The sequence below is a fragment of the Harpia harpyja genome, chromosome 14, assembly GCF_026419915.1.
Source record: "Harpia harpyja isolate bHarHar1 chromosome 14, bHarHar1 primary haplotype, whole genome shotgun sequence".
Lineage (NCBI taxonomy): Eukaryota > Metazoa > Chordata > Aves > Accipitriformes > Accipitridae > Harpia > Harpia harpyja.
This window is the reverse complement of record NC_068953.1, coordinates 3,167,659-3,195,507: the sequence shown is the minus strand read 5'-3', so window position 1 is coordinate 3,195,507 and position 27,849 is coordinate 3,167,659. Positions and strand designations below refer to the sequence as shown.

Below are 27,849 nucleotides of genomic sequence, written 5' to 3'. Positions count from 1 at the left end.
ATTGCCATAAGTGGGAGATGATTCCCCAGCATCTGGCATGTGTTAATACTGATTCAGAGAGCTTATCAATCCACTTAAGGAAAGAGCGTACGTGCTCGGTGTGCAGCCTGGCAAATTCTAAGGCATCATCATTTAATCCTATTTTTTTTTCCTTTGAATTGCTGCTGAATGACTGAGTCCTTGCCACCGGACCCTGCTGCAGTTTGAACACGTATAGGTGGGTAGGCATTGCCCAGATGTCATCCCCGTTTCTGGCAGTGGGTAGGAAAGTGCTGCCCCATTTCCCCTAGCCTTGCCCCCAGGTTGTATTTCAGGAGCTGCTGAAATGCTATCTAAGCACAAGTTGCCCCTCGGCTCATGAAAAGTGCATTTAGCAGTTAAAGCCCAACAGAAATCTTCCAATAAATTAAAACGACTTCTGTTTTATTTTTTTGGTTTAGGTTCAAACTATTGCCTGCTCCCTTTGAGGCTGGCTGCAGGTATGGAGGAGCACAGCTGCTTGGACACTTTTCAGCTGGACATCTTCTAAGGGAGGAGGGAGAACTGCTTGGAGGTCTACGGAGGCAGTGAAGTCTCGGGCAGGTGGGTTTCCTTGTTCAGCTCAGAGCGAAGAAAAGCGACAAATAAAACTGGCTAAAAGCAGATATTTCAAGAATTGCTCCAAAGGTGCTGTTTCCATTCCAGGTAGGAATAAAAACATGGAGTTTAGGCAGATTTTAAAATTTTTGTTCCCCACTTCCTTCCTCTGAGGAGCCTGCCAGCGTTTGGTCAAATGAGAGTTCATGCTGGCGTGCATGCTGCAACGCTGGCAACCTCCCATCTCCCAGGCAGAGCTTCGGAGGTGGAGGTTTTCGAGGGAAACAATGGTGCAAAAGGGTCTGTTTGAACAAGGGAATGAAATATTTCCCCACATCGCTCCTGGTTGAAGAATGCTGCTGGGTTTTGAACAGTATGCGAGGGCAGGGAAAAGGCATTTTTCAGGCTTGCAGGGATCCAGCTCTGTCTAGACTTCATAATGCAACGGTGCGCACCGCCCTGCCTTGAATTCCTGCCACGGCGTCTCTCAACGCGTCCTATAAATGGAAGCTGAGAAGCCTTCCTTCTGCCAAAGCTTCAGTCACACTAACGAGACCCTAGATCCTGTCGAATTTGGCAATTTGTCCCACTAAACCGGTGAACTCGTAGCAGGTGGTAGCAAAGCTCATCTCCTAAAACCACATCCCTCGGGAAACAAAAGGCCACACCTGACTTCCCATGGTGGGGCGACCGCATCTCCCTCCAGGCTAACGGAGACGCCCGGGCGCGGGGATGGATGCTCCTGCACAGGGAACCTGCCCACCACCGCTCTGCAGAGGTGGTCTTTGGATCGGCACGTCGCTCTCGAGTCAAATCACCCTCAAGTCATCTTAGAGAAGTGACACTTGCTGCTCAAAGCCCGTCCCGTTGAACACGGCTCTGTCTACGTGAGGTTGCAGCCACCAGAAGCAATCTGTTCTTTAGATGTTTCTGTCCTATCCGGCTCCATGAGTCTGTTGGCAGAGCTCGGCTGTGCAGAGTTGGTTTGGGTCACCCCCAGCGTTAGGATGCATTTCCTTCTCCACCCTCCTTTCTCCTCTTTCTGGGATCAAGTTTCTTGCAGCTAAGCGTACTCTCGTCTCTCTGTATTTCCCACTGAAGGCTGAAGCAGGGCTTGGTCACCGCGTGTTTTTCTAAACCCAGCCCAAGTAATGAACATCTGCCAGGAGGCAGAGGTTTTCCCTAAGCCTGCGGTTTGAATAACTCTTTCTTTACAGCCTTGCTTCTCTCCCAAGTGCACGCTGCCCACGAGGACCGGGAAGGGCATCTCTAACCGCTGGATGCTGCCTCCTGCGAAGGCCACGGCAGCGTATGGCCATCAGCACACGGCGTCCTCGCTGGCCTGAGCAGCCCAAGCTGCCGGGATCGCAGCGCCGGCCAGGCTCGCTGCCTTCGCTCCAGTGCCGAGTCAAAGCCGCCTCATTTCGCTCTCGCTGGAGTTTTGGTACGACCTTTCCCATGGCATGTGGAGTGGAGAAATGTCCTCCTGGCTTGTACCACCAGAGGAGGTAATGAAGTGATCGTGCTGAGCAAAGCTGGGGACGTGGGGTTGAGGCAGAAAATGAACCGGCATCTTCCAAGTGCCAATGCCTTCCAGCCCTGACTCGCAGACACCGGTACCTGGCACAGCACTTCACTAAACTCACCTGGCAGGCTGTCTTACTGCACGCCCAGAGAACCATCTCTGGTCCTATTAGCAGGAAATTAGGATCTTAGTCGTTGTATTTTAAGAGGCTGAAGTTTCCTGGCGTACTTTGTCGTTCGTATGCTGGCAGTTTTGGGTGCCTGGGAAGACACTCCTCGGAGACCATTGGTTTCCAGAGGTTAAGTCCCAAGCAATGCAGATCAGATCTCTGCTTCTTTGTACGAAAATGGAGGCAGCTCAGATCTTTTGTTATTTTGGTGCATGCTCCTGCTCTCCGTCAAAAGACGGTACGCTCCTGTGCAAAACTGTTGGCTGTAGCTGAACAGGCAGAAGTGAAATCGGTGAAATGCTGCCTAGATCCCAGTAGGAGGTTTGTCCCCAGTGTGAATTTGAACTTTGGATTAACAAGCTTTTCAGACCTGCTGAAGCTTCTGGTTTGTGGTATTTTTGCCTCTTGGACTGACACATCGTATGTAGGTTATGTTCAGGGACCACTATGTCAGGACCCATAAAGAAATCTCGTGGCCACAGGAAAAGGCTAGTCCAGCTTGTTATGGTGTTAGGTCTGTCTACCCCAGGAAGGATGGAGGAGGTGCCTAGACTGAACAGAAAGATGGTCAGTTAGGGCCTTGCATCTCGGATGAGCAGTCACTTCTTAATTTACATGCAGGGAAATAGGCACAGAAAGCTTCTGCGCTAAACTCTGTAACAAATGCCGAGAAAACCTGCAAAGTCCTGCTCCCATTTCCTGCTCTAAATTCCGCACAACAGACCCCGATATCCAGGGCCGGGAGCCAAACACTCTCAAGTCAATGGAAAGATTCCCCTTGACTTTAATGGTCTTTGCATGAGTGCCTAATTTCTTCCTGTTCACAGGCTCTCTTGGACTTGGTTATGGAAACAACTGCAGATATAAAGTGCTGCAGTGAACTGTAAACCCTTCAAAGCAGAGCGACGGCAGATTTTGCTGTCCTCCCAGACAGTTGGAATGGGTTTTGCTTGACAAAAAGCCTGATATATGTTCTCCCAGCCAGCGCCGTGGCTACAGTGTGAATGAGTGTTTTAACAAATATATTCATGCAGACGGGGTTTGCGGTCAGCCCGCTGGGTTTGGAGCCAAGCTCTTCCCAGCAGGACGGGAAAGGCAGGGAGCCTGTGTCCATGCTAGGCGAAGCTGAACCTCCGCAGCTTTGACATGCCAGCATCTCTCAGACCTGCGGTCTTGGGTCTTGCAGCTTCTGGGGACTGGTTCAGTTTCCTGCCTGCAAAGACCATGCCACTGGTAGAGACTGGATGTTGCCCAATTTTGTCAACTCTGGCAAAATACTTAAAGAGGTGCTTAACTTTGAGGACATAGATACGTTTCACTGATTTCCGCAGGGATTAAACACGTGTAAGCGTTTGGCTGGGGAGGGAAGTTGGTGCAGCTGGTTGTGCAGTGCCTTCAAGGGGTACGCGGGATTTCCTCCCTGATGCCTGGGACTATCGACTAGTGCCTCGAAGCACAAGATCTGCCTGCTCTGGTCTAATCATACAAGGAGCAATAATAGCAAACAGGTTATTTAGTCTTTATAAAGTCCACAGACACTGAATCTGACTCTGTTAGAGGAATAGTGACTTTCACAGGGGATCTGCCTGAGTGTTTGAGAAGAGCAGAAAGTGTTTTCCGATGTGGAAGGTTGCTCCGCTGACTCTCGGGGGAGAGGAGGCTGCTGCTGATTGCTCTTTCTTTCTCTACGCCCTAGAAACTTTCTAGATCTAGTTAAGGGTTTAGATTGTTTCACTTTGCTGTTCAAACTCCGGAGGGGTTTTGCCCTTTCTTTTCTCCACGCACCCAAAGGCAACTGCGTGTCTGCACCCCGCACTCGTCATATGCAGCATGAGTACAAACATGACCCTGTTCACAGCATGGTCTTAATGGCTTGGGCAGAAATCCCCACTTCTGGAGCCACGTTCTGCAAGAGGAACTGAGACCTCACTTTCACAGCTGTGCATTCCTGAGATGAAAAGGGCAGCTCAGGCCCAGGCTGTTTCGTAGCAGAAAATCAGACCTGGGCAATCTATGGAAAAGTCTAGCAGCTGCAGGAGCCGTCTGGCTGCTGGAAAAATCTGTAGCGAGCTCTGTCGGGGTCCCCTCCTGACGCCCTGATTTGGGGAGCGCTTCCCCTCAGATTTCTAAGATTTTGAATGCTTGCCTGTCTCCCTAGAAAAGTGGCTGTATGAAGACTCCCAGTTCAGAGACATAGGAATTATAAACTGCTGGCCTGGCTCTTTTGGAAGGATTATTTGCTTTTTAAAGTCACTGTCTGCAGCCTAGGCTGATCATTCTGTTGCAGAGGAAAATAGGCAGCAGACTGAGACGTGGATGAAGTAATGAGTTCATCTCTCTGCAGTCTAGCCAGGTACACTTTTTTTTTTTCTCCCAGAACTTAATTAAAATGCATACATCTTTCCTCACATTTTTATGAAGCTCAATGGCAAATAACGGTCACTCTCTAATTACACCAACGTTAACTTGTTTTCATGGCTGAAAAGGACAGATCCAAGGGCAGTATCGTTCCCCTGCATTTGGTTACTCTGTGAAGTGCTATCTCCAGCAAGCCGCTAGAAACCCAGGTTTTATAATCTGGGCCAGCACTCCCATGGGGTGGACTGTGCTGGTGAGAAGAGGATAGACTTGTCCAGTGGAAAATATATGCACTAGTCTGGGCTGGCTGATAAATCCTTACCCAGCTGATGCTCTTCCTGCTCTATTTTGCTGGCATTGGCACTGACCCTTGGACCTCGTCCCCTCTGGGGTTTGGAGATTCCCAGCCTGGAGGAGCAGCCCATCGGCCACGGCTTGCCGCCTGCTCAGAGCCCTCTCCTGCCTGGAGACCTCCTGGTGTCCCCAGGGCTCACTGAGGAAAAAGGAAAAAAATCCAAGCAAGCTTGATTGAATAATGAGTTAAGTTTCTTTCCCCAGCCACAGAACTGGTCATATTTAGCCAGAGCAAAATTAAACAGGGGCCCTCCTGGTGCAACAGAATAAATAGTCTGTCCTACAAAGGAAACCACCAGCTCTGTTGTGGGAGGGACGTAAAGTTGTCGATGGAAAAAAGCACGCCGTGATCCTATGGCCTTCCACTCCACTCTGATTTTGGTTACTCCAGACTATGATCAGCACAGCCAGACCAGTCCTCATCCCAGTCCAGTTGGCCACTGGTATCAGTAGCTGCTGGTGAGCAGGGCTGGCTGATGTGCCTCATAGCAGGCTTCACGGAGGGTTGATGGAGTCCCAGAAATGCCTTTGTGCTCCTTTGTGATATCCGTCCAGCTTGGTTGCATCCTGCAGCTTGGTTATGAAATGGCTGGTTTTGCAGTGACGTTCTTAAAATTCAGCTTTTCTTAATATGGAATTGGTTTTTACTAGTATGAATTTTGCAGCGTTGTGTTCTGCTTGAAATTACTGCTGCTCTAACATGCCAAAGCTCAGGACATTTTGTTCCATTTTCTCGTCTAAACCTGACCAGTCCCATGAAATCCAAATCTAACCTGAAATACTCAAATTTCTCAAATTGCACTGCATACATGGGAAATGAAAGATGTGTTGCCAGGATGGTTGCACTATGAGAGAAGGTTATGCACTACGAGAGAGCATGAAAGTCCAACATGACTCCACTGGTGGGTGGTTTGGGATTCAGCCAAGACAAGGAGGTTGGAAGGAAGAATGCGGCTTCGCTTGGGTGCTTTGTGGCTTGACCATCTGCAAGGAGAATGAATAGGCACCATCTCTCGCATCCACCCCCTCCAATTTAGCGCGTGCCTGGAAAAAGGCAGTGGTAGGTGCTGTCTGTATAATAAATGGCATCTGTATGATGCATCTCTAGGGCTTTCCTTTGCAGACTCAGAAAGTTGTGGCTGGAGTGATGGGAGCAACAGAAGAGGTGACTGCAAGACCAGCAGGTTCAAAGAGCTTAGCTCGGCTGCCTATTCTGGGGATGAGTTAATCAGCTGTAATATGTGAGGTCTGCAAGGCATGGTGATGAACGGGAGCATACGGAGGGGGAAGGCCATATAGTTAAAAGAGCATTGGTGATAGCACTAAAGTCCTCCTGGCAATGTGATTTCTTAGGCTGTGATGGTGTCTTTCACATTAAGTGACAGGTGCCTCATCATACACGACATTTAATGCGGGATGAGAGCGGTTTCGCTGTAGGAAACCATTCTCTGTCTGCAAGGGAGGCATTGGGCAGGCTGGACCGAGCTGGCAGCGCTGGTTTTGCGACTGCTGTGGCTCGCATCACGCTTGCAGTCAGAAAGGGAATTTTTAAAATCAGATTTTTATTAGGTGCCTAATTGACTCATCATCCCTGCCCCCTCCGTGCACACACATTTGCTCTGCCCTGAAATGTGAGCTAAACAAGGCTGGCGAGAAATGTTTTCTGAATATAGCTGGGGAGAGAGAGGGCCGAGGAAGGTGAAGAAGGAGCAAATTCATGCTGTTTTTTAAAACAGAAGATTGTAAAAGACCAAAAAAGAACCCCATACAAAAAATAACAACAACAAAAAGATGTGGTTTCTTAAGCCAGTTTGCATTCCTGGAAGTTGATGACACCCTGGATTACTGTTGTTTTTTTAGACCTCTTTCAATTTTTTTTAGGATAGTTTGTCTGTAATGTGGGTATGTGTGGGTAGAGAACTGGGGAATATGCAGAGGGAAAAAAAAAAAAAAGCTAAAAATGGGCAGGAACAAGCTGACTGCATATGGTTTTTTTTTTTCTTGAACAACCAGAAAAAAAAGAGTTTGAAGTTGTTAAAGATTTGGATATGTGGGGGTGGAGCAAAGGCATGGCAAAGGAAGTTGATCCTGAAGACCACATCTAATACAGAATCTTTTGTGCTTCATGAAACATTGTGCCTCCTCAGCTACGGGAGAGCTGTGTCTCAGTTTGCAAAATAATCAGTCCAAACTTCTGATTTATGTCACTTGGAAGCTGCCTTGCTCTGCAGAGAGGAGATGGGATGCAGCCAAGCCATCCCCGGCCAATGTGCCAGGAGCATGGTGGTACGGTGGTCTTGCAGGTTTTGTATCGGTGCCACCAGAAATTTGTTTCTTGTTGCTGTCCAGTTTTGGTGTCACATTTCCGTTTGGCATTTTTGCTTAGAAAACAGTCCTCTTCTTCAGGAAGTATTTCTCTTTTCTCCATCTTACTCATGCTTACGCCAAGCTAAGCCCCACCGGTCTCCACGGGATGCTGCTGCTTTGCGGGTAGTCCAAAAAATGAAGAGTTAGCTCAGCCGGTCCCTGAGCGAGATGGAGGGAAGGTGGGGAGTCAGAGGGCCAAGGTCTCCTCCTGTTTACGTGAGTGTGTAATAGCCAGAGCATGTTCTGGCTATTCTGCTAATTTCCTGATGGCTGCTCTGGATTTTTATTGCTTGCACTAAAAGAAGGGTCCGGTCTGTAGTTTGAACATCTAGAGGCAACTTAGAGGAAAAAAAAAAAAAAACCTGTTGTTGCATCAGTGTCTGGAGGAGAAATAACTTTGCCCACTCTGCCAGGGCGTGCGATGGTTTTGTGGGGAGAACGGGGCTCTGCGCTGCCAAGGGCTTTTGGCTCAGGCTGTGCCCTGCCCGGAGGTGGCAGCTATAAGAGGTGTGGGTGCTGTCCCTGCCAGGTGAAAAACACCCACTAAATTTTCACTCCGAGCTCTTCTCCACCCTGAAGCTCTATAGACATGCCAAGATCCTAGGGTTTTTTTTTTTTTTTCCTGTTACCAAAGCAGAGACTGATAGTCCCAGTAAGTGCATCCAATGGGTCTGTTATTTGCTCGTTGCTCCTTTCCAATACAATAAGACCTCATTGGAAAATTTCAGATCAGGTCTCTTCCTTTTTTTCTCAGCTGGAAGCTTCCTTTTAAAACATTAATATCCAAATTATTTTTTTCCCCCAGCGGGTTAATTAATACTTGATTCATCACCTTGAAAGCTAATGGATATTTATCCAGATCATGAACGAAATGAATGCCTTCTATAAATAACTGCAGCAACACTCGCTAGCACTCACTGACAACCCATCTTTATTTATGCTCCTTCTTCTTCAGGAAACGAACTCTGCTCGGCTCTAGAGGAGTTAATCCTAACCTTTTCCCAGGGCTGGTTTTGCCCTGGCCTGGCTCAATGTTTTCCTACTTGAGCTTTACTTTGTAAACATGGTGCCTTTTTCTGAGGGAAAAGGGCAGCATTTGTGGAGAGAGACCCAGACAGCATGGCGTAATCGCTCCAGCCTGGGCCAGCAAAGGCCATTTGAGACCTTGGGTGTTTTTGTGGGCTGGGAGGTCTCTGGCACTCTCCAAAATGTTGTTTAGTTTTGGCTATTGGAAAAAATATTGGAAAGCCCTTTCCGAGTTCCCATCTGCTTCAAATAAATGGTGTTTATTGTCTTTGTCTCCAGCTCTCTAGCTATTGTCATCAGTGACCTTAATTAGGAGCATATTAAAAATCATGTCTAGTTTGTCTCTCATGCGTAAAGAATTAAGAAATAATTATTTACTTTTACTGTTAACTTGCACGTTCCTCCTGGGTGCTGCTCTGCATCCACGAGAGCGTCTTGCTGCTCGCTGGAGAGGAAAGTTCTTGTTGTCCCTGTAGACTTCAAGGGCAGAAATAACTGCATTGGTGCCGGGGAGCTGGACAGGGGGACCGAGGGACACAGAGATGGTGTGAGAGTTGCAGTGGATGCTGGAGGCCAACCAAAGCATGACCTGTTGTAATGTGGTGCCTTGGCTTTTCCCACAACCCTGCCCATTGCTCGCTGCTGCCCGTGGCTGGGTCTGCACCAGGTCTCATGACTTGCATCTCTATCACAGGTCTAATGCTGCTCTCCTGTCTCCGAGGGGCTGCCAAGAGCTCTATGTGCTTATCCAGACCAAGGCTGGAAAAATATTGCTGCTGTCATTTCTAGGCTCCTGACCTCCCTGCAGTAAAACCCCATGGACAGCTTACCCTGGGGTCTGCAGGGTGGATTTTTTTGTCACTTCAGCGGTGACACTTGTTTTGAGGCAGGGTAAGGGGGAACCAAATGAGCTCGCTCCTCCTATGTTGCTCAGTCTCTTGGTTTTCATCGTAAGTGATGCAGTTTGTGAGGCTGCCTCCAGGAAGCACCAGCCTCTGGAGTTGCACGACTGTGTAAAAATCTCAGCTTTTGTTCATTTTCCTATCCCTCATGAAAGCTTTAAGCACAAAGGAGCAGCTAGACATTTTCTATGGTCGTTTTAATCTATGCTGCTTAAGATGAACTTACTTTTTTTTTTTTTTTCCAGGGACATTGGCTCATGAATTTTTAATTCTTGAGCTTGGCAGCACTGGTTGAATTAGAAACAGAACAACTGATTTTAATGAGTGTAAGATTAATGCAGATGAGCTTGGCTGAAACTGTGATCCAGCTGAGGAGAGAGGATTTTCTCACTTCACCTACCAGCTCCCTCCTTGGTGGGCTGTTACGTTGCAGGCATTACTGTAGCAGAGCATATTCTCATCAGTAGTCGTTACCTGGGGGAGAGATGCTCATTAAACAGCCCACTTCATACAGGAAATTTTGCACATTAACCCTTGGTGGCTGTCCTGGACCCTCGACAGCCCTGCAAGGTGAACTGCGGCTCTTGAGCGTGCAAGTGGGGAAGAAGGCGAGTGTGGATGGATATGAACCGATGGAGGAGAAACCTCCCCTGACTCTGGGCTGGTGTCTGCTGGATGGGAAGGAGAAGACTTCTGGCTGTTGCATGGAGCCACCACAGCTCCAAGCAAGGTCATGGTCTATACCTGGTGCCTATCCCTTCGTGAAGAGCCGTTGTTTTATTTGTTTGATAAAGTGCTTAGCACTCTGGGTCATATAAATGGCAGTTACCGATACGAAAGAGCTGTTCTGGGTGCCACAGAACAGCCCTGCACTGGGCAGAGCTCTCCCGAGTAACCTGTTAGCTCAATGACTTGCTTTCCTATACACCTGAAATTAGATATTTGTATAGTGAATGGTTTTATTACCTGAGCAATAAGGAAAGATGGGGGAGGCTGAGCTGAACTAATTTTATTTGATTCTGTGGGCAACTGGCAGTTTTATATCTCTGTTTTATTTTTTTATATCGTTTAATCAGGTAGTGCTTTCATAGATCGCATCGCTGCAGGTTTTGCCTGCTTGGGCTGTCAAGCGAATGTAGCAGGAGCATTCAGGAGTGGAATGTGATGAACCATAAATAAAGAGGAGACTCCCAGGAAAGCATCAGGAGACCACGGAGGAGAAGGCTGGCCCGGCAGCTGGTGAGATCGCCCGGTGACTTGTGTCCAGCTTTACAGGGACCTCCTGCCTGACCATGGGTAAGCCACAGCATCGTGTTCTGCTTCAATATCCCACCCTCGGAGTGGAAGGAAGAGCCATGGCAGATGTATTAGCAGTCCCCAACCCAAGGGCTTCTTGGTGTCTGCATGACCCTTTGCATCCTATGAGGATTAAAAGATCGGACAGGCTGCTCAGCAAAATAGCGGGACCGCAGAGGCAGATGGAGAGGACGTTATTATGAGTCTGTTTTGCAGCCGCAGAGTTGCAGATCTCAGGGGTCTAGCAGGGAAATCTGTGAGGGCAAAGGGGTGCCTGGGACAAAAGTGCTGTGCCCCAAAATTAGAAGACCCTGAAAGACAGCATCCAAAATAACAGCACACTTGCTGTGCTCTTCCCAGGTGCTGGAGGGCCAAGGATGTCTCTGTGCTGGGGCTTGGGAATGCACAGGCATAGGACTGCCCTGTGGTGGGAGGCATTTTTCTGAAAGCTTATCCTGAACTTTTAAAGGATTTTTTTTTTCAGCTTCAAACCCTGTATATTATAAAGCAAAATTCCTTGTGTTGTTAGCATCACTTTCAACCAGCAGCAATCATTAGATCCTGAGTCTGTTGCCAGCGGCAGCGCCGGTGATTTACCTTGTTTGCTGCAAGGCTAAAGGACGAGCCAGTTTCCCCCTTTGCTGAGCTTCCCACATTGCCTCTTTGCTCACGAGGAAGCAAAATCTCTACAAAAACTGGGCTGCCACCACATCAGGAGACTGCCAACAACCGCCTCCAGGTGCGGCTGTCTTGGAATGTATTTAAAAACCCACCCTGAATGCATTTCTCCTCCTCTGCATTTTTCCCAATAGAATTCCCCCCCCCAGCCTGAGCTCCCGATGCCGGTGTGCAGGGATGACCACCCTCTGCTACTGGCCGGGTGGCCGGTGGCACGTCCCGCGTCGGAGCGACCTGTCCTCATCCCATCGACAGGCTTTGTTCGCCGTGCTCGGTTTTGCTCCCCTGCTAACCCCATCGTGCTGCTCCTATTTTTAATACCAAGGGATAAACCCGCCTCTTCGCTGCGTCTCGCACGCATTGTGAGCGGTGCAAGGTATTAAGTTGAGCACGTCTGCGTTTAGCACCTGCCAGCCGGGTCCTGGCAAGGAATGCACCGGCTCTTCTGTGTCACCAGCCCCGAATTATAGCATTTCTTCTTCCTCCATGGGAGATGCCTTCCTCGGCTGAAATGACAGTGCCAAATTCTCCCTGCGTGACAGAAGGTTGGTTGGTTGTTTTTTTTTTTTTTTTCTCCTGCTTGCGCTGAAAAGCAGCTGCTAAAGTGGAGTTAATTCATCCCAGTGCCACAAAAGAGGAGAAGGAGGTGAGAATGCTGCCGCATCCCGGCGTCTGCCCTCGTTTGGTGCAGGCACAGGCAGCAGCAAGCCACGACTTGGGGGGTACCTGCTACCCAAGGGTGCTCCTTGGAAAAGTGGATGGGGTGCCACTGAAATATGCTGCACATTTTTTCCCCTTTTAGCACAGCAATTCCCTTTATTTTTTCCTGGGCTCAACTTAAAGTTTGTGCCTTGTTTTTTGTTTTTTGTTTTTTTTTTTTTTTAATTTTTGCAGGACTTTTATTGCGATGACAGGGATACCAGAGTGGAACATCTGATCACTGGGATAAACATGTCCCAAAATAAAGGGTTTGCACATCCTGTTTTTAAAGCTGGTCTTGCAAAATGTTCAAAAGCTTTTCTATTTTGCTAGCATTTCAGTGTCCATAAATGGCGCAAACTTTTTCCAGCTATTGTTAGTGGCAGTATCTATAACTCAGTGACTGTGATATTGCACATTCAAAATGAGGATGAATAAATAAATACATGAAGTAAAACACAATGGCTCAGCTAGGTTCCCTGGAGTTATGCTGGGAAAAGCTGCTGACTACAAGGCCCAGGAGCTCCTGTAGTTATTTCGGGGCGAACAGGTTGCAAACAAGCCAGGAAAACTTGTATTCTAGGACTTTATCTTCCTGGGACATATCCTGAAATGGATGGGATGCTGGCCTGGAGTGCGAGACTGGGTGACTTTTGTGTCTTCACATCTTCAGTGATGTGCTCTGAACGCCTGGGTCAGGAGCCTGGTCCCCAGTGGTCCCCACTGAAATCACTGGAAAAAGCCCCAGTGCTGCGATGGAGCCAGCATCCCTGTGGGTTGCCAGGTCAGAATGTTCATGGTATCTTGCTGATGGCAGGATCAGAGCAGCTTTTACAGCCTTACCAGACTCAGGGGGCTCCCCAAGGTCACTACTCCCTCTCAGCATCCCTGCTCAGAGCTCACAAGAATTGCTCTGCCTTTTGAGGTGCTCCACCTGGAGCCATGCTGGAGAAGAGCAATTCATCCATGCTTTCTCCTGAGGTTCCTTAAACAAATAACACACGCGCATTTTAAATGGTTTTATTAGACTCTTTGAGTCGATTTGTAGAGACCCAACCTCAGAATCAATCCACGTACTCTCAAAAGCCCCGTTAACATCCGCAGCGTGGGGCCAAGACTCCGTTTTCCCCCGGAGGGAGGCATCCTTGCGGCACCCAGCCCTGAGCTGGTGTGGGGTTAGCTCATAACTCCGCGTCAGCGCACAAACCTTGACGGTCTCGCTCCTGCAGCAATCAGCCTGTGCTGGGAGCTGTCAAGGACCACGTGTGTTATCCCTCCCGAGTGCAGAGTGGATGAGGAGGAGGTTGGAACGCAACTCAACGTCCCACACGGTGATGGTGGAACCGTCAGATCCTGTCCCCACCTGCCAGGAAAGGAGAACTTGCTGTGAAATATTCTGCCTTGCACTGCTTTGCCTTTGACCAACGAAGAGCGGCCGGAGAAGGGAACTGACGCCGTGCCGTCATGTAATGGAGAATTACATCTTCTTTGGCCGGATGATGGGTTCCTTCTGCTTTTGAGAGGGAGAAGCCCTGTGCCCACTTGGGCCACGTCAGCCACTGCCCGTGGGTTTCTGCGTGGGGAGAATGCCACTCGCTGTCAGGCTGGGGAGGCAAGACATGCTCTGGCTGCACGCTGAGCCGCGCTTAGCATGGTACCCACCCTGCCGCAACCAGGAGGTAAATGCTGATTTATGATACATACAGTCCCTGTTAGACCCTGCACTGAGCAGTCAGTAACACAGAGGTCACGTGTGGGTTGTGCTGGGTTTTACTGAGTGTGAAAGTGGGGAATAGTCCAAATATACCCATAAAAGATCGGGGTTGGGTGCTTCATTACTGCGGTGAGTTAGGAGCGTTTCCAAGGGGAGGCATGTGTTGGGCTGGTAACGAGCTCTCCTTTGGCAGAGGCAGAGCATCGAATGGGTACGAAAACTGGAGGCTGAAGGCAGCAGATGTGAGAGGTGAAGAGAAGGGTGTTTGCAGCTGGGGGTACTGGGATGCCCGAGGCAGTGCACGCTGCAAGGGACCTGTGGCAGAAGGATGCTGCCAGGCTCCACGCTGGGTGGTGGGACCCAGCCGGCCCAGGATGGACAGCAAACTGGAGGCTACGGAGGGCTACAGGGACAGGAGCGGGTGGCAAACCCCTCCTCAAAGGAGGCAAACCTCATCGAAGAGGTTAAAGGGAACGTTGAAGGATCCTAGGAGCAGTTGCCAGGTAGTGCCATGCACAAGACTGACTTAATGCCAGCCAGGGGGTGGTGGGGGGGTGGGTTTCATGGACTGTTTTTCGGTCTCACCCAAGCACTTCTCCATCCCAGATCCCAAATGATGATGTTGTGCTGAGGCCAAACACAACACGGCAGGAGCCAAACCATGACATGAACGCAGGGACCTGCAAAGGTGGAAAGTTGAAAGGCGCTTAGGACTTGTTCTCCAGGTGGGTTTACAGGACGTTGCTTCAGCCTCACCCTCTGTTTGCTGCAGGGCACAAAGTGGCCTCAAAATTGGTCCATTTGTTTCTTGTGGCTTCTGACTTCGGTCTGGCAGCAGAAAGGCTGGAGCATTGCACCTATGGCTGTGTTTTTTTCCAATGGATTTGGGAAGTGAGTGACTAATGTCACGGCAAACAAGCGGGGCTGGGTGTGCCGCGCTGCTCAGCATCCCGCTGCTGGTGGCATCCATGGTGGGACAGGCTGGTGGCCTGTTCTTGGTTTGGGAACAGATTAAAATAATGACGTGAGGAACAAGCGAGGCACTGTTGGTGGGTCTCACTGCATTGCCATCTCCTCGTGCTGCAAAAATAATGGAATAGGGATGTGGCCCCAGCTCTTTCCTTAGCACCTCCTGCACCAACCACGGCACTGTCCCCTTCTCAGATGCCAGAGGATGCTGCAACCCCCTCGCTGCAAGGACTTGTTCCTTGCAAGGTGTAGCACAGAGAAGTTAAAATGTCTCGTTACAGAGGAAAGGACGTGGTTCTGCTTTAGTCTGGCTGCATGTGGAAGAGCCCTCCCTGGCTTTTGCAGAAGGGCTCCTCTCTCCTGGAGTTAGTCATGCAAAATGATTTCAGGGGGGTCTGCTGGAGTGTCTCCCACTGTGTGCATTTGTACTGCAGTAATAGTCATTACTGGCTGCAATTGCAGATTTTTCCATTATTAGGGATTATATATGCACACATTCAGGCCCTCTCCTGTGTGCAGATGCCAGCTGGCCCTGCCTTTCGGTGTGTATACGGAGCAGTGCGTGTGCTGCGGGCAGCGCAGGAGCAAAGAGAGTCCATAAAAATCTGTCCCAGATCAATTGGCAGCTTTCTCTTGGGAGAAGACATATCTCTGGTGCCTGAAAAAGCCCCCTCGTGACTTATGACTTCAGCAGATTTCATCTGAGGAAAGGCTTTATGAAGGAAGAAATAAAGAAAGGCATTGCAGTTCTTTTGCATCCAATATTTTAGACCTGGTTTCTAAAAAAAATGCAATTTTTTAGACCTGGTTTCTAAAAAAGCAGCAGGGTCTGAGGCAAACGCTGGGCAACGTTCGAGAGAGCAACCTGGAGATGGGTTTTGTTCATTCTCCACTAACACAGGACAAAACCTTGTGTGGAGTGTTGACAATTAGCAGGGCTCAAATTCTGCATTTCTGTTGAAATTGGACGGTTGTTTGGGGACAAATCTCTCCAGCACTGCTGGTGAGAGTGACGGGGGGGCTGACTTGGTGGGTGGAGGGGCTGTAGAGAGCACAGCACTGCGGGGCTACATGGATCGCTACTACTTCATACCTGCTGATATGGACAAGCTTTCCCATCCCGATGTATGCCGCAGACCAGACTAAGAGGAGGCAGGGAGGCTGTCGCATGAGCGGGAGGGGAAAATCCCCCTTCTCCAACGTTTGTCCTGGATGCAGACGTGGGAACTTCAGCAGGAGCACCTACAGATAGGTCTCCAAGAAATCATCCCAGACTCGCAGCATCTGAGGAGGTGAGGAAGAGACAGAGAAGCTGTGATTTGTTCCTGCTGCTCGTAGCTGGAGGTGGCTGCAGGGATCAACCCTGTAGCTGTGGGAAAGTTCAAGGCTGAGCTTTGTGGCTTCATCAGATCCAGACTGTGAACATTCACTCTAATATCTATGTAATGAGAAGAGAACAGCAAGAAGCTGTCATGATAGCTTCATGAAGCTAGCCAGACACCTAGCACTGGCAGTCTAAATCCGGCCCTGTCTCCCTCCTGCAGTAGACAACCCAAGCTGCTCATTACTGTTGTCCTACCCAAGGGTACGAGCCGAGGGAAGCAGAAAGCCCCAACCAGTCGAGCTTCTGCCTGGAACTGTTTGCTCTGGATCATTACTTATTTATTTCTTCTTACACCCATCTTCCAGCAGAATTAAGGGCAGTAAAGGGAAGAGCCCTGTAACACAGTTTGCACAGTCTTAAAATGCTTTATGCTCATTGCAGTTCTCATCTTTACAGCACCTTTGGGAAGAGAGACAACATTCAAATGCCCATTTTACAGCACCATGCACTCAGCACTGCTGAAAAAGAAATCCTTAGTAGTGTTGGCTCTGGAGACAAACTATGAATATATGTGGGTTGCACGTATCCAATCTCATTGCAGTGAGCTCAAGAAGGTGCAATTACTCTTATTTTTATGCTCATATGTGATTTAGACTGATTAATTGCTAAGAATTCCTCCCTCCTCCTAATTGTCTGCAAAAGGAGTGATTTCAAAGCACAATAATTGTGGCCACTGCCAAAGGGAATAGGAGATAAAAGCAACTCCTATTACCGCCAAATGGCCCCACATGTGTTGCTTGTCCATAGCAGACACAGTTTGCACTGGAATAATGCATCAACTATATATTTAATCTTTCACCCAAGGATCTAGAATTGCTTTCCAATGAACTGTTAGCTGAAGGATCCCCACGCAGCCCTGATTAGATAGGCAAGAAGACATGGAAGTTGTGAAACAGCCCAGCTTTGTAGCACTGGGAGGGGAGAGAGCTGTACTGTGATTGCGCTCCATGGGGAAACTACAGCTGAAGGACCTGAGAAGGGACAAGTAGGTCAAGCCCACTGTTTTGAAGATGTTTTGGACATGTTATAGTGATGCTACAGCCTCCTGCTCTGAGCTTGGTGCTGTCAGTAGCCAGACGAGGCAGTTTAAAGGCTGCTGGGTGGCTTTCTATGTGGCTCTGCAGAGAAATGAAATACCCTCAGAGAAATGGACTCCCAGCCCAATAGAAAATTACCAACAAGACTTTTCTGCTAAGATCTGGGGTGGCCAAGGAAATGGGGCTGCGAGTGGAAATGTTTGGGGGCCACCACTTCCAAGTCTGCAGGGACCACAAACACCTTATCCCCCATCTGAACGTGGACGACCTCCAGCTCTCCAGGAGCAGCGGCGTCATGACGGGGAGCATCCATCGCAGAGTCCAGCGGTACCATCTGGGGCTTTTAGAGACCTGATTCCCAAATACCAGCTTTCCTTCTGGGTTCACAGCCCCTGTCACTGAGCCGAGATAACCAGTGCTGTGGGGCAGTACTCAGCCTGAGCCCTGGCAGAAGCTAGATATGATATCTTGGGCTTCACCCATGTCTGTCCCCAAAATGCATGGACAAGGGGAGCAGTACTTGGCCAGGCTGTCACGTAGCAGCTCCAGGGGTGCACGGCACGATCCCACTCCAGTGACTGGGAGATTCAGGGGTCTGCAGTCATCAAAGCACTTCACAGCCCAAAAAATACAGGCAAAGCCTCCTCAGCCGTGTTGTCCACCGGTGTCCTCAGCATCTCCCCAGCCTGGCTGGAGCCCTTGCTGTGCTGCTGACCTGGCCAGGTGGAGAATTCAAGGGAAGTAATTTTTTTTTGGCTTTTTCACATTCTCAGCTTGCGACTCAGTTATCAACCGTTGTTACCTTCAGATCTCTGGGATCAAGAGAGGACCACTGCATTAGTTCTGTGTCACCAAGGAGAGCTTAAATATTGTGATTAAAAAATTCCAGTCTCGCATAGTCTACTCAGACATGCAGGAAGAAACCTTTGCAATTAGACTCCCCGTGTGCTGGCAGGAGGGCAGAAGTTCCTCCTTTTTTTTTTTCTTTTCCATGTCTATATTCTTCTGTGATTTTAGAGCAGCAGGGGAAAAAAAAAGCCTGTTTGATTTTCTTCATTATGCTAAGCCTGGTTTTACTTTCTGATTGCCAAAGCATGATAAATGGAACAGGGATTATTTGGAGATTTTCAAAGATCTGCTTTCAAATTTTATTTTTCCTGAGCCTCATTAAGCTTGCAGGTTTTATCTACACTTTGTTCTTGTGGTAGAGTAGCATTACCGTATATTAATAGCCACATTTTTTCATTTGAAATTAAAACCAGATAGAGGCTTCTCATGCTTTGCTTTCAAATCCTATTCTAAAAAATATTGATCATGTGTGTGTTGTTTTTCTTTTCCTCTGACCCTGCTGGCTCTGTAAAGGGCACTCACTAACAAAATGCTTTCAGTCCTGGATCTCTGCTTACTACTGGGTGCAGTTTTGTATATTTAGGGACATATTTTAGAAGGTAAAATGTATAGATAAATGAAAAATGTAGTTTCCAATAGAGAGACAGGCAAGACAAATAAGATTTAAAAGCAGGACCTCTACAATTAGGGGGTACAGAGCAGCTTAGGCGTGATAAGATAGCCCATGATGTGTCTAGGCGCATCTTTCAGGAGCTAAACGCTATTGAAAGATCTCGTCCTCCGTGACTTTAGGAGAAATGGCCAAAAATCATCTCATGGCTGAGAGCCCCCAGGCACAGCCTGTGTGTTCCTCTCTAGGAGAGGTTTGGAGGAGGGTGGCAGGGACCGGGCATGAGGACAACATGGGACGCACACACAAAAGCCACGCTAACGTACCTGGTGGTGTTTCTTCTGCCGGAGCCAGAACGGACCCACCTTCTGGGTCTTCCAGGTGTACATCTTCCTCCTTTTGTGCCCATCCATGAGCCCACAGAGGTCTTGGGGCAGCTTGAAGATGTGATGAAAAGGTCTCCTTATGCCACCTACCCGGTGTGGGAAACAGCTTCCTCGTGTGCATTGGGGTGGTGTGACACTGCAGGAGCTGGCTGTGTCCTCCGAGTTCCTGGGGAAGGTGCTGGAGATAAAAGACCCAAGGCAAGTTTCTCTGTTGATGGCCTGCCTTGTTATCCTAGGAATGGGAAAGACGGGTGCACAGAGTGGGGTGAGGACAGACCATCCTTAAGGTGCCACTACACCAACCCCAGCCATGCTGGGAGCACCGTGACCTGGTGCAAAGGTGAAGCCCTTCATTCTGAGACCAGCCCAGACCTGTCTCCAAGACTTGAGGTGCTCCTCGTGATGTTCTCCTCCAGACGTGACCCCAGGAGCTTTGCTTGAACTGGAAAGCAGCTCATTTGGAAAGGTTTTCTGTAGTTCCTCCAGACCCACTCGACAAGCTCTAATAATAACTAACTGCCTTTCTATTTATAAATGAGAACAGCAGCGAGGAACTCGGCTCATGCGGCTGAGGCCACCGCAGCCTCGGTGCTCCCACTCTCTGCCATCGAGCTCTTTGTCTCTGCTGTCCTGCCAGAGCCCCAGCAGCCCTGCCATCGTGCATGGGAAAGGGCATTTCCCAGGGCTCTTTCCTTCGAGTACACACACACGTTTAATTTTTCTTTTTCCTCGTTGACAAGGGAATATTTTCTTTTTAAAAACGGGGATTGTTTTTTGTAGCAGCTCCCACCCCACTTTGTAAAACAAACATTTCCCAAGCGCTTGATTTTTCAGATGATGTTGTTACTCGAACATCAGCGCCAATATCAGAAAATGTATTTCTTAGTGGAGCCTGGGGATTTTGTGCTGCCCGTCTCCCAGCAGCCAGATGTGACGCAGAGGACTGACAGATCCTTTCGTCCGAGCCAGCTGGATGTGACCCACGTTAGGGTTGAGTCGGAAAAGCATTTGGGTTTAGATTAACATGCTGTAGCCCAAGGCCCGCTCTCGCCCAGCCTGCATGCAGGAGGGGAGCATCACCTCCACTTCAGCTGGGTCAGCTCGAGCCGAGGCTCGAGTCAGGCTGAAGCTGCCTTTGCTGGCTCCAGTCTCACAGGGACCAGACATCTCCAGCCAGTTCTGGTTCTACCCACAGCGTTCCCTCTGCTCCCCTTCCCGACAGTGCCAGGTCCTGTACCTGCACTTCTGGGAGAGACTGGAGAGAGTTTTTTCCTGTAATACATCCTCTCGCTATCTCCACTACATGCAGGATGCCAGATTCGATGAAAATACTCTGATCTGTTCTGACAAATCCTCTGTTCCTAAGTAGATAATAACCAGAAAATCTTCCTAAATAAATCCTGGTTTCGGATCTGTGCCCACACTTGATATTCTTTTCGTACCAATTAACTGCTCCTTCTTGCCCTGAATTGGGGGCATCCTCAGCCCCTTGAAATAGAAAGGGGGCACAGATTTATGGCTGCTGAAGTCAGCATGGGACCAGGTGAAGTTTTACGACTGTAAAAAAAGAGAGTCTGATTTAGCAGCATTAATGCACAAGTGACCAGAAACACTCTTCTCAGCTGAGCAGGGATTAAATGTTGCAGATATAGATAGCTATAACCCCAAACTGCAGTGGAAAGTGCTGGGATACCTTTTCATCGTATCAGTAGTGCAACAAAGCTGGCACGTGGACCTGACCTGGAGGAGAGAAGACGACCATATTAGAATAATACCCGTTTACTTCTCCGCTCTCTTTCTTCAGTATCAAGTTGATATACTTGATACTGAGACGTACCTCTGGCAAAGGGGAGTTTCGGGCTTCGTCTGCCCCTGAACTCAGACCAAGCCTGGTGCCGCTGGCGAGGTCTGTGCACGTACTGAACAAACGAAACTTCCTCGGGGAGGTTCACCGTGGACGTGTTGAAGAAGTGAGCATCCCTACTGGTGGTGGCTGCTGCATTCCCGTGGCCGCTGGCCTTGTCCACAGCATCTGTGGTCCAGCTTTTTGACCTCCTTCTTCCATCTGCAAATCCTCGGCGTGCATCCAAAGCTGTTGGACGGCAGCGCAGAGCTGCAGACCAAGGCTCTTGTTCATAAAAGAGGCAGTGGTGCCACCTTCAGCACAGAGCAGCCGGGCTTGCGGGGGGGCTGAGCCCCTCTCCCAAAAGCCAGGGGCTCTCCCAGCTGGGCAGCTTTCCCTCGGATGGATTCCTTGTACTGAAAACTGGAAATACTCTGATGAAAGATTCTGCTGCTGTTCTAAGTTTTCCCTAAGAAAGGAGAAACTCTGAGCAGCTTTTTTTTTTTTTGAGTGACACAGCATTACCTGATGAGTTTTCCTCAGATTCAGCCCAGTCCTTTACAATTCTCTTCACCTGCCACGTTTCGGCCTCAGGAGCCTGTGGTCCCACGTGGTGAGCGTTCCTCCCTTGCTGATGCTCATAAACCACGGCCCTGGGACGAGGGTATCACTGGCATCCTGGTAGTTGCTCCTGGCTGGGAAATTAAGGTACAGTCCTAAATCTCCTCCAGGCTGTGCATGATTCAGTCCTTCATTGTCCTCATTTCTCATAAATGCTGTCTCTCTAATGCAGCCGTCATACAGTGGTAACACAGTAGAAGCCACACTCCTCTGGGGTTAGGGAAGTATTTGGGTGAAAAAGCGATCCTGAAACAGGCAGGATTCTGGGGTGCTCCCTCTGCCCGACTGCCTGGGGCAACCAGGAGCATCCCCTGGCAGGTCACTGGCACAATCTCAAAAGTTTGTTTTTTGTTTTTTGTTTTTTTTTTTTACATAGCCCTTTCTCAGGCCCAGGTCCCTATGATCCCAGCAGGTATTTTGCTCACACTCTTGCTCCAGGATTTCAGCTTACCCCCACCCATCCCGGGGGGGGGGGGGGGGGGGGGGGGGGGGCTCAGTCCTGTCTGACTTATCTCAGCCTGCAAAGTGTCAACGAAGGGTGACAACCTCCATGCCAGAGCTAGACTCACCGTGCAGGGACACAAAGGATGCCATGGGGCAGCATGCACCTTGATGGAGAGGGACCGGGGGGCACAGCCAGCCTTAACCCCCCCCTTTGGCACCTTAAGAGATGGAAGCAGGATAACTGGGGGAGGGCGGGGGGAGACAAAAAAAAAAATTAAAAAAAAATCCTGCAGATGCAAACCTGCCGCTGCCTGGTTGCTGGGGAAGGCAGGGATGTCCCGGTGGTGTTTCGGGGGGGGGATGATTGAGGAGCAGAGTCCCAGCCGTGCAGCGCTGCGGTGTCACCAGGAGGTGGCACAGCACGAATGGAGATGCTCCGGGGGGGGGGGGAGCGCACCCTGAGCCGGGCGGGCTGGGTCCCCCCCCGAACCCCCCCATCAAAAGGGAGCGAAGTGATTCATTAGGGCAGTTCCAGGAAAGAGAAGAAAAGTCTCGCATCTTCTTTCTCGGAAACCCATTGTGCAAAATCCTTTCACATAGGGGAAGAAAAAAAAAAAAAAGGCACAAAACCCACATTTTATTTGGAAAGAAGGGGAAAAAATGAGCACATTTTCTCCCCCTTTGTAAACAAGCAGCTGTCAGGACATCCACTGTCTTGCGTCCCCGTGGCTTTTCTGCATGAGCAGAGCCTCCACCGACTCCTGTTCCTCTGCCTGGTGCCCTCATTCACTGCTCTAATATCCCATCTGTCAGTACGTTCCTTAAGGAAACTTCATTTTATGCCTTATATCATATTAATCGTCAGCAGCTTGCAGAGGTTTTCCCTGCAAAAGCAGACCCAGCAGCAGTGCAACGGCTGGAGGTGTCCGTGGCTGAGCAAGGACAGGTCCTGGCCCCTGAGCCTCCCACCTGCAGGTCTCAATCTGCTGATTCCCAGATGGGATCAAATGCATTTTCCCCATAGGACACGTTTAGCCCACCTTCCCTTGTGGGAGCACGCTTTAGGCACCTGCGTCTGACCTGATACAGCTGGAAATGGCAAACCGGCATTTTTTTCTAAACATTGGCAATTTTCCCTTTCTAGCAAAGGCAGAACAGAGGATGTAGAAGGAAGAGATCAGCCATTACAGACCAGAAGAAAGATTTGCTTTCAGTGAAACACTGACCTACAGCACTTCTGCTAGAAACATTGCATTTCAAGGAAATTATTGTCTATATTTCTCTTGAACGGATGATTTTGAAATGCATTGCTATTGTTGGTAAACTGTATACCATACCACTTAACCCATGCCCAGTTTGTAACCCCCCAAAATGGTGATTTCTTCCCAGAAAAGAGTTCTGTCTCTCCCAATTTTCCCTTCTTGGGTTTACATGTCAAAAGTTAACTGAAACAGTCAACAGTGACTTAATGGGGTCCCAAGAGAAGAGGGACCAAGCACCTCCTTTGGCCGCTCGTTGGGGTCCTTTGGGTGCAGGACCAGTGGCTGCTGCCCCTTCCCCAGTCACTCCCCAGCTCGGGGGTGTCTAAAACTGGAGGGGCTTTAGCAGCTCCCCATGGGTGGCTTTTTCTTGCATGAATTTTTTCTAGGCATTTTTTAAAGCCAGCTCAACTTTTAGCTTGCACAGCACCTTCATGGATGCAGCTGACTTCATGTCATGCCCTCTGATCTCAGGCTGGAAAAATCAGTGCAAGAGACTCCCATGGAGGGCATACCGGGGGGGGGACACGGAGCTGCTGGCCTCTGTCCCTCCCACTCAGAGAGTCCCCATCTGTTTGCCTCCTGTAACTGCTACAGCCAGTCTTCCAGGAAAGCCCCAGGACAGTAGATAGATGTTCTGCAAATGCAAGAAATCAGATGGAGAAGATGTTGTGCAATCATTTGCTCACCGGAGCCCATTTCTCGCTTTTCAGTCCCTTGTGAGAGGCAATTACAAATCCTCACATGAAATGCGGTATAGCCCGGCTCCATAATGTTGGCAGGAGTCTTCTGTCCTATCCTGAGAGGGAAAAAACATAGTGGTTTCAAGGCCAGTTATTTTTCAAAATAAACCAAAAAAAAAAAAAAAATTCTTCCTTTTTGTTGTTCTTTCTGAATTCCTACTTAGCATCCTGAAAACCCTTTAGAGGATTTGCATTTAGAACGTGAAATGAATTTCTCACAGTGAGGCCAAAGAAAACCAAGGTGCGTGGGTGGAGGAAGCTGTGGCCCATGCCAGCAGCCAGTGCCAGCAAGTAGATGTCCTCAGCTGCCTAAGGTGAGGCCAAGCACTGCCTCAAATCCTCCTCGCATCCCACGGCACTTGCTTTAAAGTCAGATAACAAATCTTTGCTGGGACTGGGAACATAGGGAATATTTCTAGTAGCCCAGTGCAGACCTTGTCTCTTAGTCCATCTGTGGACACAGTACTTAGCTGAAGAAATCTAAAAAAAGCCATTTACAGCTCAATCCTGATGGTACTAACCTCTCTTCCCAGCAGTGCTCCAGCTGCTGAATTGTATCGATTACCTCCATTGGAGACCTGCTGAGCCTGATGTGTGGTTGTTGGAGGCTGGGATCCCACTGGTGTCTTGGGCAGGTCATGGTGGGCAAAAATAGCTTTGTTCACATGCCTGGATGAGAAGGAAGATGTCTTAGGTCGTCTTGGTGGGTTTTGCGGTTGGAGGAGCTGATGGCTGGGCTGGCTCCTGGCTCTCGAGGTTTTGGGACACGGAGCGAGAAGACTGCTGCAAAGAAGGAAATTGCTCAAAGCGAGGGTCAGGCTGGTGTGGCCACCTGCAAGAGAGCTGGTTATTTATAGGCGTTATAGGTTCCTATAGCTGCATCCATTTACCTGGGAGAGACAAGGTTGTTGATGGCAGTGACCATTCTTTCAGCAAACCCATGATATTTTACTGCCACAGTGACACAGAAGGACCTGTTCCAGCGTGCCGCAAATCCACAGGAATGATTTGCCTTTGGCATCTGGGCTCCCGCTGACATCCATCAACCATCTCTGACCCAACCCAAGACCTCTCCAGAGACATTAATTACTGGACCAGATGGCTTCTGATATTTTCAAGTAGCCAAAATTCATTCTGAAAAGCATAAGACCCTGCAGGAGGGATGTATTCAGTCCTCGTGACGGTGGCATCTACCGTGGCCACAGACACACAGGTGTGTTTCTAGTTCAGCTGCTGCACAGCCCATGTCCTTCCTTACCTGTCCATAAAACACCATCTGATGTCTGTGCCAGGATGAAGGTGCACAGGGACAAACCGGACACCTCCATTTTGCCTAGAACATAAGTTCATGAACTTCTGTTATCATTCAGGCATAATCTAATTGAAACATCATGACTTGCACAATCATCTCCTTCTCTGTTCCCCACTTCCACTCTTTTAAAAAACGTTTCCTGCTTTTTCCAGCTGGACGAGCTATCCTTCTGCCTGCTTTGAAGTAAATATTTTGTTGGGTTTGGCTGCTGTCACAGCCACACATAGTCTTCTGCCTGATATTTTATCCATCTGCTGCTAAAGAGAATATTTTGAGCTGAGAGTCTCAAAAGGGTTTTGAGGTGCTGAGTAGAATTAGGGAGTACCAATGCAAAAGAAAAATTTTCTTCTCAGCTTTCACATGCATATGCCTTAAAAATTAAATACTCTGAGAGATGCTTCTTACAACATCTTGGTACTCACGTGCTGCAAACCAGAGACCGTACGCTGGTTCGCATTAGCTGAGGACCTGATACACTCTGTTCACCCCCTCCACGGTTCACATGCGGAGATGTAATCCAACACTGATTTCCTCTTTTGTCTCAAGCGAATGGAAAAAGAGAATTGGACTCCCGCGCCGTCAAGGTTGCCAACATCTGCCTTGCCTCATTTCTTCTGCTTGAAGAACATCTGGCTCTGCTCTGGGACAGCCACGTACGGCCAGCTGTGTTGCACGGGAATGAGCTGTGCTCGCTGTGATAAAGCCTCTCGCAGGTCTGCTGGCTGGAGCGTGGCATCTGCCCGGCTAGAGATGCTCGCTGCCCTTATGGCCTGGGAAACTGCACGTTCATGGTGCCTTTCCTTCCAGAGCAAACACAAATAACTCTGTTTGATGCTGGTCCTGTCTCCTGGCTTTTTTTGCTCTGAAGAAAGGTTGTTTTTTGTCCAGTTGAGCTGTGAGATCTGGAGGTGCCTGCCCAGGGAAAAGCATGCATAGACGTGGCATTGATGCTGTGAAGGGGGTTACAGGAGGGACTGTGAGTAGTTGCACAGGACTGGGGTACATCATCGCCTTTTCACCCCACGGAGTATCTGCAGGCATGACACCATCTTGTAGGCCACTGCAGGCAGCCCTGCTATAGGCTTCCTGCAGGACACCAGTCCTTTGCTTAACATCGCCCAGCTTTACCCTCCTCCTCCTCTGCAGAAATTTGTCTCATAGCTATTTTGAAGCTTGCATCACTGCTTTTTGTGAAGTTCCTTGAAATTCGCAGAAATACCACTTTTTGTTGTTGTTGTTGCTTACTTGCGCTTAAGGGGAGCCGCTTAACTAGCAGTTGAACTAGATAATGTTTATCTCTATCACAGCTGTAAGAGGACGAGGAGACCTGGAAAACCCTGTCATTCCTGTCCAGACATTTTTCAAATACCCCTTTGCTCCCCAAAATCTTGCAGGGCGAAACGCCGTCCCCAAGTTCCCAAGCCTTGAGGACGCACGTGCTTTGCTCCCCTGGTCCCCAGCGCTCAAAAACTATCAGCTGGCACTGTTTTTCTCACCTAACCTGAAAGCCATGGGCTGCTTTTTGCTGTTGCTCCGGGATGCCTGTTTGGGGCACGGTGCTTGGGGACCGGCGCTGGAGGCGACTGGTGGTGAATGGCCCTTTGTGCGCTTTGTCGCTTTCCTGCATAAAGAGAGCATTATTAAATCTAATAAATAAGAAGCTCCCTGTTAATAGGACTAAGTTATTGCATGAGTTACTGCGGGGAACGTGCAGCATCCTCAGCAGGGAGCTGCCTCACCCGCTTTGTGCCGGGACGATGGACGCAGGCTGCAGCACGACCAACACGCTCCGGTTCAGGTTTATCAGCAAAGACACCGTGTGCATGGAGGGCTCGCGCTGTGCTGGAAAACAAGGAGAATAACCAAAATGTTAGGGTGGTTTTGGAGCTGGTTTGCATGCTGGAGTGGGGTACTTCCCACCAGGTTGCTGTCAGCACTCAAAGAGCAGGTAGAGCAATTGGAGCTGCTGGGGGATGGTTTTCCACCGCAGCCCTTCAAGCTCAGGGCAGGGGAAAGGGGAGAGGCGGAGGTGACCTCTGAAGGGAATATTTAAGAAGCCAGTTCATTTCCAGGAAATCTCTCTCTTGTTCTTTTTTTTTTCCAGCGGAAAAGCTAAGTGCTCGTGAACTTTTTGAGAACTCTTGTTCGTTCCCTCTTGCCAGCTAAGCTCTGCTTTGTGCTGGTGACAGAACCCCTTTCTCCAAGCGCTGGCCATGGGCCAGGACCTGGAAATCTCGACTGTGTGCTGGCAACGCCACCGAGCCCTGTCCCCTTCCCTCCAGGCTGATGCAAAGTCCCAGCTCCAACCAGCTTGCCCTTGGGGGACTCTCTGTGGGTCTTTTTCCTTCTCCTCCTTGTGCAGGAGAGGAGAGACTTCCCCTGCAATGGAAAGCCCCAAATATCATGGAGAATAATCTGTCAAACCTGTGGTAGTAGAGGTTGAAGTGGGTTGGTGGTAGTTACTTAGAAGAAACAACTGTGGAAGCGGTGCTGGAAGGAATAGCCAAGGCAGGAGATACTCTTCACCCCAGAGAAGGAAATGCAGTTGCCACAAGAATATTTCACACCTCAGTCTGCTCTCTGCTTTCTTGTCTTCCCTGTATCCCTGTGTATTCCTCTTCCCCTCTCCAGCTCCCAGAGATGCTCTCTCTGGGGCAGGACTTGTTTGCTGGGGCTTTTATTCCTGTTTGCATCTTTACATCATTTAAAGACGTCCAAAGGGACCCGC

The 27,849-nt window shown here is 49.2% G+C and overlaps 2 long non-coding RNA genes across 2 annotated transcripts; one reads left to right on the top strand and one right to left on the bottom strand.

The window, feature by feature from the left end:
• Positions 1 to 446: 446 nt before the first annotated feature.
• Positions 447 to 20,310, top strand: LOC128151203 (uncharacterized). The gene is made up of 3 exons (XR_008238301.1): positions 447 to 582; positions 10,354 to 14,389; positions 18,895 to 20,310. It is a non-coding gene; the product is annotated as an uncharacterized LOC128151203 (long non-coding RNA).
• LOC128151202 (uncharacterized) lies at positions 14,278 to 26,251 on the bottom strand. Its single transcript, XR_008238300.1, has 10 exons — positions 25,544 to 26,251; positions 25,068 to 25,142; positions 24,331 to 24,592; positions 23,756 to 23,865; positions 21,268 to 21,437; positions 20,593 to 20,639; positions 20,342 to 20,456; positions 18,840 to 19,131; positions 15,727 to 15,917; positions 14,278 to 14,344 (listed from the first exon to the last, which is right to left on the bottom strand). It is a non-coding gene; the product is annotated as an uncharacterized LOC128151202 (long non-coding RNA).
• Between the last annotated feature and the right edge of the window lie 1,598 nt (positions 26,252 to 27,849).